The sequence below is a fragment of the Camelus dromedarius genome, chromosome 1, assembly GCF_036321535.1.
Source record: "Camelus dromedarius isolate mCamDro1 chromosome 1, mCamDro1.pat, whole genome shotgun sequence".
Classification (NCBI taxonomy): domain Eukaryota; kingdom Metazoa; phylum Chordata; class Mammalia; order Artiodactyla; family Camelidae; genus Camelus; species Camelus dromedarius.
In genome coordinates this window covers 78,759,251-78,768,095 of record NC_087436.1, presented here as the reverse complement: position 1 = coordinate 78,768,095, position 8,845 = coordinate 78,759,251, and the positions used below count along the sequence as shown (strand labels likewise).

The window sequence follows — 8,845 nt, the reverse complement described above, 5'->3', positions numbered from 1 at the left end:
GTTTCTGTTTCTGCTGTTTTAACCAGATGTTTAATAGTCCCATTCCTTAAGGGAAGGGAAACAGAAGAGGCCAGATCCCAGATTTGAAGAAGCTCACAGTCTAGTAGCCAGGAAAAAGCAGTAACAAGTCAATATACACATAATAGTGTATTATGGGGGAATACTATATTGTGGGGGAAGGGAGAGTTCTGGAATGTTGACGCGGAGAATTTGAAAGGTGCTTTGAGAGGCAGCAGATTAGAAGAGGCAGGTGGTACGGAGTCCCCCTAAAAGAATGGAGGTCAACCTAAGGCAGCTTGATAAAGGAGGTCCTCCCGTGGGAGCCCCGTAGGGCCGCGTTTGGAAGAGAAGTTAACGGTGAGCGTGGGATAAAAACAGCGTTGATCCCCGCTGCTGCTAGAGGTCACTGACATGGTGCCACCGGTAGGCTGAAGTTTGGGGTGGGGAAAGCTATCAAAATGCCGATGAATACAGTTTTATAACAGACTGAGACGAGACACTGGGAGGAAGAGAGCGAGCTGGCGCTGGGAGCACGGCCTTGGAGTCGCTGCTCATTGCCAGGGTCAGAAGTTGGCCCTGCGTTTGTTCTCCACGATGAAGGAAAACCGCGGGAGAGCGCTCAGTGGCGGACAACTGCATTCAGCCAGTGTGCACGAAAATGAATCTTAGCTGCTATGTGCAAAAACCCTAGGTGTGTGGACAGAAGGGAGCCAGCCAGAAGGTTACATCGGGTCAGGAATAAAGAACTACCAGGCGGAGGATCCCAGACTCGGTCCTTCCTTTTGTTGGGTGAGGAGCGCCAGGCAAAGGCGTCCACAAAGGCTTTGGAAAGAAGCGGTTCCACCGTCCCCACACGGCTCCAGCCCCCGGTAACTACGCGGGGCACCGAGGGGTGGGGGACGCCCGAGGCCCAGGGATGGGGTGCGGGGAGGGGGGTCAGTCTCCCCCAGAGGCCCGGCAGCGGGGACCCCAGAATAAGTCGGGGGCGGGCGCGGCGCGGCAGGCGGGCAGATCCCACCCCTTCCTGAAGGAAGCGCCCTCCTCGCCGCGACTGCCGCCGCCGCCGCTGCCGCAGGTCACGGCTCCGCGAGGCGACCGCGGCCCCGCCGCACCGGAGCAGGTAGGCGCGGCGCCCGCGGCGCCCCCTCCTCCGCCCGGGGCCGCCAGGCATCCGAGGGGCGTCGGGCCCGGCTCTGCGCCCAGCCCGGAGGCGCAGAGGCGGGGACCGTGGGCGCCTCAGCGGGGCTCGGGCGGCGGGGTCTTCCCGGCCGCGGGGCCCTGCTCGGCTGAGGAGCCCTCCCCCGAGCGCCCCGGGCTCCCGGCCGCCTCCCGAACCCCCGCGGAAGCACGCCGCGGGCGAGGCGAGGGTGGCTGGCGGCGTCCCGGAGCCCCCGCCGGCGCGCCTCGTCCCCGCCGCCGCCGCCGCCGCCGCCGCAGTGCCGTCCGCCGAGCCCCTGCGCCGCCCGCCGGCTGCGGCTGCGGTCCTGTCCTTTGACAGGTGTCCCCACTCGCCGCCCCATCCGATACCCCGGCCTTTTGTTGTCCCGGGCGCTCGGGTCGGAAGCGACCCCAAGTTTGGCCTCCCGGTCCGTCTGCCGTTCGCCGATCACTTTCCCGTTAGCAGAGTCAGGCCGGCTCGCGCAGCAGGGGAGCCGGGAGGGATGCACTAACTTGCCTTGCCCTGTGCACAACCCCCGCTCTGAATGAACAGTCCTGCTTCCCTTTCCTGGGTGCACACTTGGAAAGAAATGGGATTTTCAGTTTCTCCGGGGAGACGCCGGTGGGTGGGTGACCGAGGCTGTTCGACCATCCATTGCAATAAAAGAGTGATTAGCTTTGGGGTTATGGAGAGAGCCCCTGTTGAGTGATTTTCTCCTTAAACCGAATCAAATCGAGAACGAGGGGGTTTTTACCATTTTAAATTCATATTCCTTTTCTCTCTGCTCATTCCTCTCCTCTCATACCTTCACAGCACTTTATTATATCCCAAACACTTAACGGATTTTTTTGTCAGGTTTATTCCGGCGAGACCGTCTTTCACGGCCGAGCCATGATTGTGACTACGAATGTGAGAACCTAGCCCAGTTGGGATGGAAGCACCTCTCCTGGAGTGAACCCATTCCCACTTCCTGTGGGAGACCAGGAGAGGTCCAGTTAGGGAACTAAATACACTATTAATATGTTTTTTTTTTAAGTTCTTGGATCTGTTGCAATAACACTGTCTAAATTACGATGATACCAGTTTCTGCTTCTTCATTTCTCTGCTTGAATCAAAGGCAGATTTTTAATAATGCAGGGCTATAACTCCATTCCAGGCTCCAGCTCATCAAAAGGATAGGCGAATGTGGATGTATAAACTCCATGGTAACAGTAAATAAACTGACTGACTTAAAGTTTTCAAGGAAAAATTGTTAGTCTCATGTATGTAATATTTGCAGATCAAAGAATTTTGCAATTTCAGCTCTTATGCATTAAGTCCCAAACTTTTTCTTCTATGTGTCCCAGAGGCACCATGTTTCAAAGATTCACTATAGCTCCCATCTCTTAACGAACTAGAAATGTGAGTTTAATCTTCAAGGCGTAAGCATAGGAATTTTAATGTTGTGTCTTTTATTTATACAATATTTAATAAATATTTTGCAGGCTCCCCAAGTTGGAAGTTCAAAAACCGGGCATGGTAAATAAAAGGATAAAGCAGTTTTGCTAACAGTAATGACAGTTGGTAATGTTATGACGTTGAACAAACATATTAAAGTATTTGGGAAATGCATGTTTATTATAATCTGCCATTAGCTGAAGGCAATCTGTTTGGATTATTTAAACTGACATCAGAGTGTCTCTATAGTGATTGCTTAATTCATGTATTTCTCATCAAATGCCTTTCACAGGTTGCTTCGAGGGGGGGATAGTTTATTCTGTAGAGTAATTTTTTTTTTGCATGAACATAGTAATACCGTATGTTTAGGCTTTGTTCTGGAACTACCACAGTCACACTTACGATGATCTTGCAGGGTTTTCTTGTGCTCACTTTACCTGCTTTGTGATCATCAAGAGTGACGGCACTTGGCTGTGTCCTCCTGCTTTGTTTCCCCTGTGTTCTAGGCGCATCTCTGCAGTACAGTGGCCAGATTAGCTGGGCATCCTGGAGGCACGCAGGAGGAAAAGCTGGCTGGCCCCAGCAATCCTCGACATTTGGTTTCAGCGTAATCTGGCCACTCGGAATGAGTTCAGTAACCAATTAAGCAAGACAGACACTGACAAGATAATGTATCACCTCTCAGTCTTCCCCTTCACAAGAATCTACAGCACTAAGAATCCAGAATACAGTGGTGATTAGGTGCTGTGAGGCTCAAATGATATATGTGCTAAAGTTCTCAAAATGTGATACAAAGACCAAATGTTACTGAATCTAAGTTCATGAAAAGGCTAGGAACAGATCGAGGTATGTAATAAATATTTTCCTTATCCTAAGGGCAATAACAGATGCTCATCCTTGCTTAACTATAAACTTTTATTCCTGGAGCTGATGGTGCCATGTATCTTTATGGTTTTTTGTTTTGTTTTGTTTTCTTTTCTTTTCATAATTTGCTCTAAGCACTTTCAAGCTAGCTCATAGATTAGTGGAACAAGTCACAGTTATCACCAATGTCATTTCCTGGGATGCTTGGATTTTGAAAGATAACTTGTGGCAATGGAGAGTCTTAATGCAAAGAGATTTTAGACCGGCCAATTGGAATGATATTTTGAAATAATAATGAAATCTTTGGCAGTAGCCTTCAAATTCAACCCCATGGTATTCCAAGTCAAGCCAGCACTGCAAGGTAATGCTTGAAACTCTTTTATGAAGGGAGAAATGAACAATTTTCTTTTCAGCATCTGTGAATGGTTTTTCTCTAGATCAGTGCTGTCCAATAAAACTTCCCGCTATGATGGAAATGTTCTGTAATCTGCCCAGCACGGTAGCCATGAGCCCCATGTGGCTGTTGAACCTTTGAAATATGTCTAGTATAATTGAAGAACTGAATTTTAAATTTTATTTAATTTTAATTAATTTAAATAGCCATATGGGGCTATCATACTGGACAGTGCAGCCTTAAATTTTCTCCACCCATTTCCTGCAGAGGTAACGCTTAATGACAATTATCCTTAATTGGAAGAAAGTGGAGATTGGCATGGATAGAACCAGGAGTTAAGATTTGACTCTGTAATCCTGTTGTTATGAAAAAATACTTGCAATTACTCCGAAGAAGGTGTTGAATGTTGAAGTTCAGCTGTATTCTAAAAATCAAGCTTCCCTTTTCAATTCCCACATGTCTGCTAGCCACACAAATAAGCATCACCCAGAGTTGGCCCCATGTGTCTGTGTTCTTAAACTTGTTTTTTAATTAGCTCTTTTGCACATTATAGAATCATTTATCCTTAGAGTTAGTTTCTGCCCTTTTCAAGGGGAGGGGAATTTAGAGAGGCAGAAAACTGAAGATGATTTACAACCAGCCCCGCTCCCCTCCTGTAATCACAGAGACCCTCTGAGAAGTGTGAGGAGTTAGTGCCCGGCCTCAAGAAGTGGCTGAAGCCTCTGTCTCCCTTGGGCCCTCCTTGTCTGGTGTCTTTCTCTTGGCCTTTAACCCAGATCCTCCCACCTAGCCCAGCCCCTGTGGATGAAAAAGTCCAGTTGAAAAATAACCTACCATTAATTTTAGTAAAACTGTTAAAATGGGATTTTATTTTGCATTTTATTTTGGCTCTTGAGAGGGACTTTTTTTTTTTACTTTATTTTAAAAAATCTTTTTATTTATTTTTTGTTGGGAGGTGATAATTAGGTTTATTTATTCATTTATTTATTTTTAATGGAAGTACTGGGGACTGAACCCAGGAGCCCATGCGTACTAGGCATGCACTCTACCACTGTGCTATACCCTCCCTCCAGTGAGGGATATATTTTTAATTAGACTTTTTCTCAAGACACTGCTACTCATATTTCTTGTGTGAGTGACCCTCCTTCATCCAGCCTAGGATACCTCTCCCCAGGCCAGAGCTCAGAGTCCTGAGGGTTCCCCTTCTCCAGGAGGGACTCTCTCTTAATCAATTATTTAGAAATTTGTTGAAGGTGTTTGTGCATACTAAAATATAAGTTAAAGCAACCCCCAAATTTTCTCTGCCCTTAAGATGTATATAGGACAACATTTCCCAAATTAGTGTCCATCCCATGAGGGCACAGAGATGCTTGAGTAAATTTCGGATATGTTCCATATAACCCCTTTAAAAAATTTTATTTATAATGCACAATAGCATGGTAAAGTCTCTAAGATGAGATACATATACCAATTTAACTTTTTTATTGTTGTTTTCCAAAGAATTTTTCATACAACACTTATAGTATTTTTCAGACCACATGTCCTGAGTCATGAAATCAATTTAACAGATTAGGATCAACATTTTTTAAATGAAATGGCATATATAAAAGAATAGGAATTATGACTGTGCACTCCTCTTAGTGAGGGTTATAGTGTTTGATGAAACTTTTGGTTCCCCCGTGTGTGCAGGTGCAAGGCCACGAGGCAACAGAGAAAGGTGGTCAAAAGCACTGTAGAAACAGGACCCCTGGGTTCCAATTCTGACTCTACCCCACCCTGTCTGTGTATGGCAAGCACTTTATAAATGTGGTCACTATTCATTTTATTATTATATAAATGTTTGTGTGTATACTGAATCATGATGTTAAAATACTGCCCCTGAAACTAGGCTTGAGACTCACTTTGGAAAAGATTGATCTAGGACAGGGCTCCATGCTGAACGCTGAACCTGGGCAGTCGGAGACAGAGCCCACAGGTTCAGCCACCTCAGCTCCCATGTTGTGATGCAGTAGTGACACGCGGATGCACACCTGCAGACCTGTGAGACTCAAACATGGTGCCGCACTGCACGAGTGTGGAAGTGAGCTGATGACAGTTGTGTTCTGTAAGACAGGGCCTGATGAGTGAGAGGGCAGGCGTTGCACATGTAGGCCGGAAGAGACCTCACTGCTGCCAGCCTGTGGCCTCTGAAGGTTAATATCCTTGGACAGGCAGCCTGATGCCCAAAGAAACCCAGATGTGCCAGAGACTAGCAGCTCAGTCTTTCTTCCATCCTGACCAGTTCCTAACTTCTGCATACTGGTTTGTAGCAAATAGTCACAACAGGTCTAAAGAGATATGTCCATCCCATTAAACTCTCACTTTTTACTACATTCTAAATTATTTGTTTTTTTAAATCACTTTCTGTCCTTAATAGTGTTTCATAATATAATAAATGGAAAGCAATGTTGTTTTAAGAATTTCATATAAAAGGAGACGTCTTAAAATTGAGACTGGGAATCTTTTTTTCTCCCCTATTGCAATCTAGAAAGTAAAACTAATTTCATTTTGGAAGTAGATTTCAGTTTTCCTTAAAGGTCAAACTAAATGTAAGCAATCACTTGTCTATAGACTTTGTCAGGTAGAATAGATAACGCAAGTTTGTCATCATGGTTACTTTTCTTTTCTAAAAAGTATAGAGGCTGTGTCTAACATACTAAAAGTCTTTAAGGTATTCAGATTTTGTTCGAGGCTGCGGAATCGTCCATCTCTGAGGACACTGATGCAGACTATCTGTGGAATGTAAAGGAGTGAGATGAAGTGTCATTGACAAAACGGTGAAAGTCATGTAATACTTTTAGACAAGTGAGACAAAAGCTTAAGAAGTAATTGTGATTGATGATGGCAGTAGTGGAAATTAGCCTGTAGTTTAAATGGTGTTATTTAACTCCAAAGTAATTATAATGAATTTAATGGTTTTCAACTGAATATAAACATAAATGTCTCCAAAAATAGAATAGCCTTACTATTCATCAAACATTTCATTTATTAACAAGGTAGATGTCTTTCTGTTTTTTTTTTTTAACGCTTATGAAGACTTAGCTGCCAAAGAAATATTTAAAATGGTAATAATTGGAAATTTTTAAGCATAAACTAAAACTGACTATACATAGTTAAAATTATTATTGTATTTTTCAACACTAGTCCGGTTAATAAAATAGTCTTTCAGATTATTTTTATACTATTGATTCATGAGTGAAAAGGTTAAGTATTAGTTAAGAATTGTTGATACCATTGTAAAGCAATCCAAATAGAAATAATAGTTTTTTACTGAACTTGGAGTGTTTGTGAATTAGAATTAGAATTCTGTAATGTAATTGTCCTGGAATTTCAAGGGAAATACGTCTCCTGGAATTTATAAGTTCTACTTTTCACTAAAACTTAAAGGGTATTTACATAGAAACACTAGTAACTGAGATATAACTGCATGCAGTAGCAGGAGTACTATGTGTGACAGTTTTTCTTCCTTGTGGTATTATGTTCCCACATAGCCTGGACTTCAAAAGTATGTCATTTTGAAAAAATTTTCCAGTCTTGTCAATGACAGTGCAGTGTTTACAAGAACCATATTTATCTCCCTGTAATTTTAGCAGCTAATAGAATGGTTCTTGAGAAAGCTGATTATCTATTCTATGACATTTTGATTGGTGTTTTTCCATTTCAATTTGAGTTTATATGTGGCATAAAAATTGATTATATGAAAAGGAGTGGGTTGCCATTGTATACCAAAATTGTGATGGTATAAATAAGGAAAATCACAAATAAACAACCTAATCTACCACCTAAAAGAATTAGAAAAAGAACAAAGTTTTGATTATATATGTATGCATGTGAAAATAAGGGCAAGAATTTTCCAGCAACTGATTTGGGGAAAGATACCGTTGTGATCCAATAGTGGTGCATCGTGTTTTTTTAGAGACCAGGCCACGGAACCAAGTGAATGTTCACTTACAGAGCCATAAATTTGGCAGTTCAGAAATGGTGTTCTTTATTAACTATTGGACAATATTTGTGAAATCCCTAGTATGGTCCCTGGCCCAGAGTAATTTTTTTTCCACTGTTACTTCCTGCTTATTCATAACATAGGTTTTAACTCATGTCATTACATGGAAAATTAAAGAGGATTGTTCTGGATGATAATTGCTCCCCTACTGAGAATCTAAGAGCTAGATAAAGCCTTTGGAAGTCACATAATTTACTTCTTAGAGTCTTGGCATGACTGCAGTCATCACAGAGAGATGATGTGTACACTCCATTCTACTTTGAGTCTATGAATATTTTACATTACTTCTTGGCACACTGTTTATCCAGGCTGACTTAACAGGACTCTGATGTTGAACCTAGGCTCACTTCAGTTTCATATAGTTCCTGCTTTGCTTGCTTGTTGCCTGCTTACCTTGTCTTTCCAATTAAATCATTGGGGTTTTGTGTGTAGAAGTTATTATTATGCAATTTTGGTATCCCACTGGGTTATTTAATAACAGGGGTTAGCAAACTATTTTGAAAGTAAAGTTTTATTGGAGCACAGCCGTGCTCATTGGTTACATATTACCTACCTGTGACTGCTTCTGCACTCCCACACAGAGCTGAGTAGCAATTGAAACAGACTCCATCTGGCCCAGAAAGCTGAAAATCTCTGCTATTTGGTCCTGTATAATAAGGAAAAGGTTGTTGACCCCTGTGCATTTAATACTCTTCCTATGGGATTCTTGAATAAAATGTGCGGGAAAGTGGCCTGCTACAAATTATATACAGCTAACTGCTTTCTGTAGGGACAAATTTCCCACCTGAATGACCAAATGAGTGACTCTTCCTGTTTCACTGTCCATTGGCTCTGAAATCAGCATAGGCTTAGGTGAGTCACTAGATGTGTAATCTTAAATGAGTTATTTAATCCTTTTTAAGCCTGTGTTTTCTTGTGTACAAAATAAGGGTCAGTATGGTGCCTGCTG

At 43.1% G+C, this 8,845-nt stretch overlaps 1 protein-coding gene across 2 annotated transcripts in view; it reads left to right on the top strand.

The window, feature by feature from the left end:
- The first annotated feature begins 374 nt into the window (after nt 1–374).
- TMEM150C (transmembrane protein 150C) overlaps nt 375–8,845 on the top strand; it is a 70,584-nt gene continuing 62,113 nt past the window's right edge. Inside the window, exon 1 of one of the 2 annotated variants that reach the window (XM_064485804.1) lies at nt 375–869. The gene's annotated coding sequence lies outside the window, so the exon portion shown is untranslated. Of the gene's footprint in view, nt 870–1,072; nt 1,121–8,845 lie in introns of those variants that run through there. The other variant, XM_064485802.1, reaches the window with a different exon arrangement.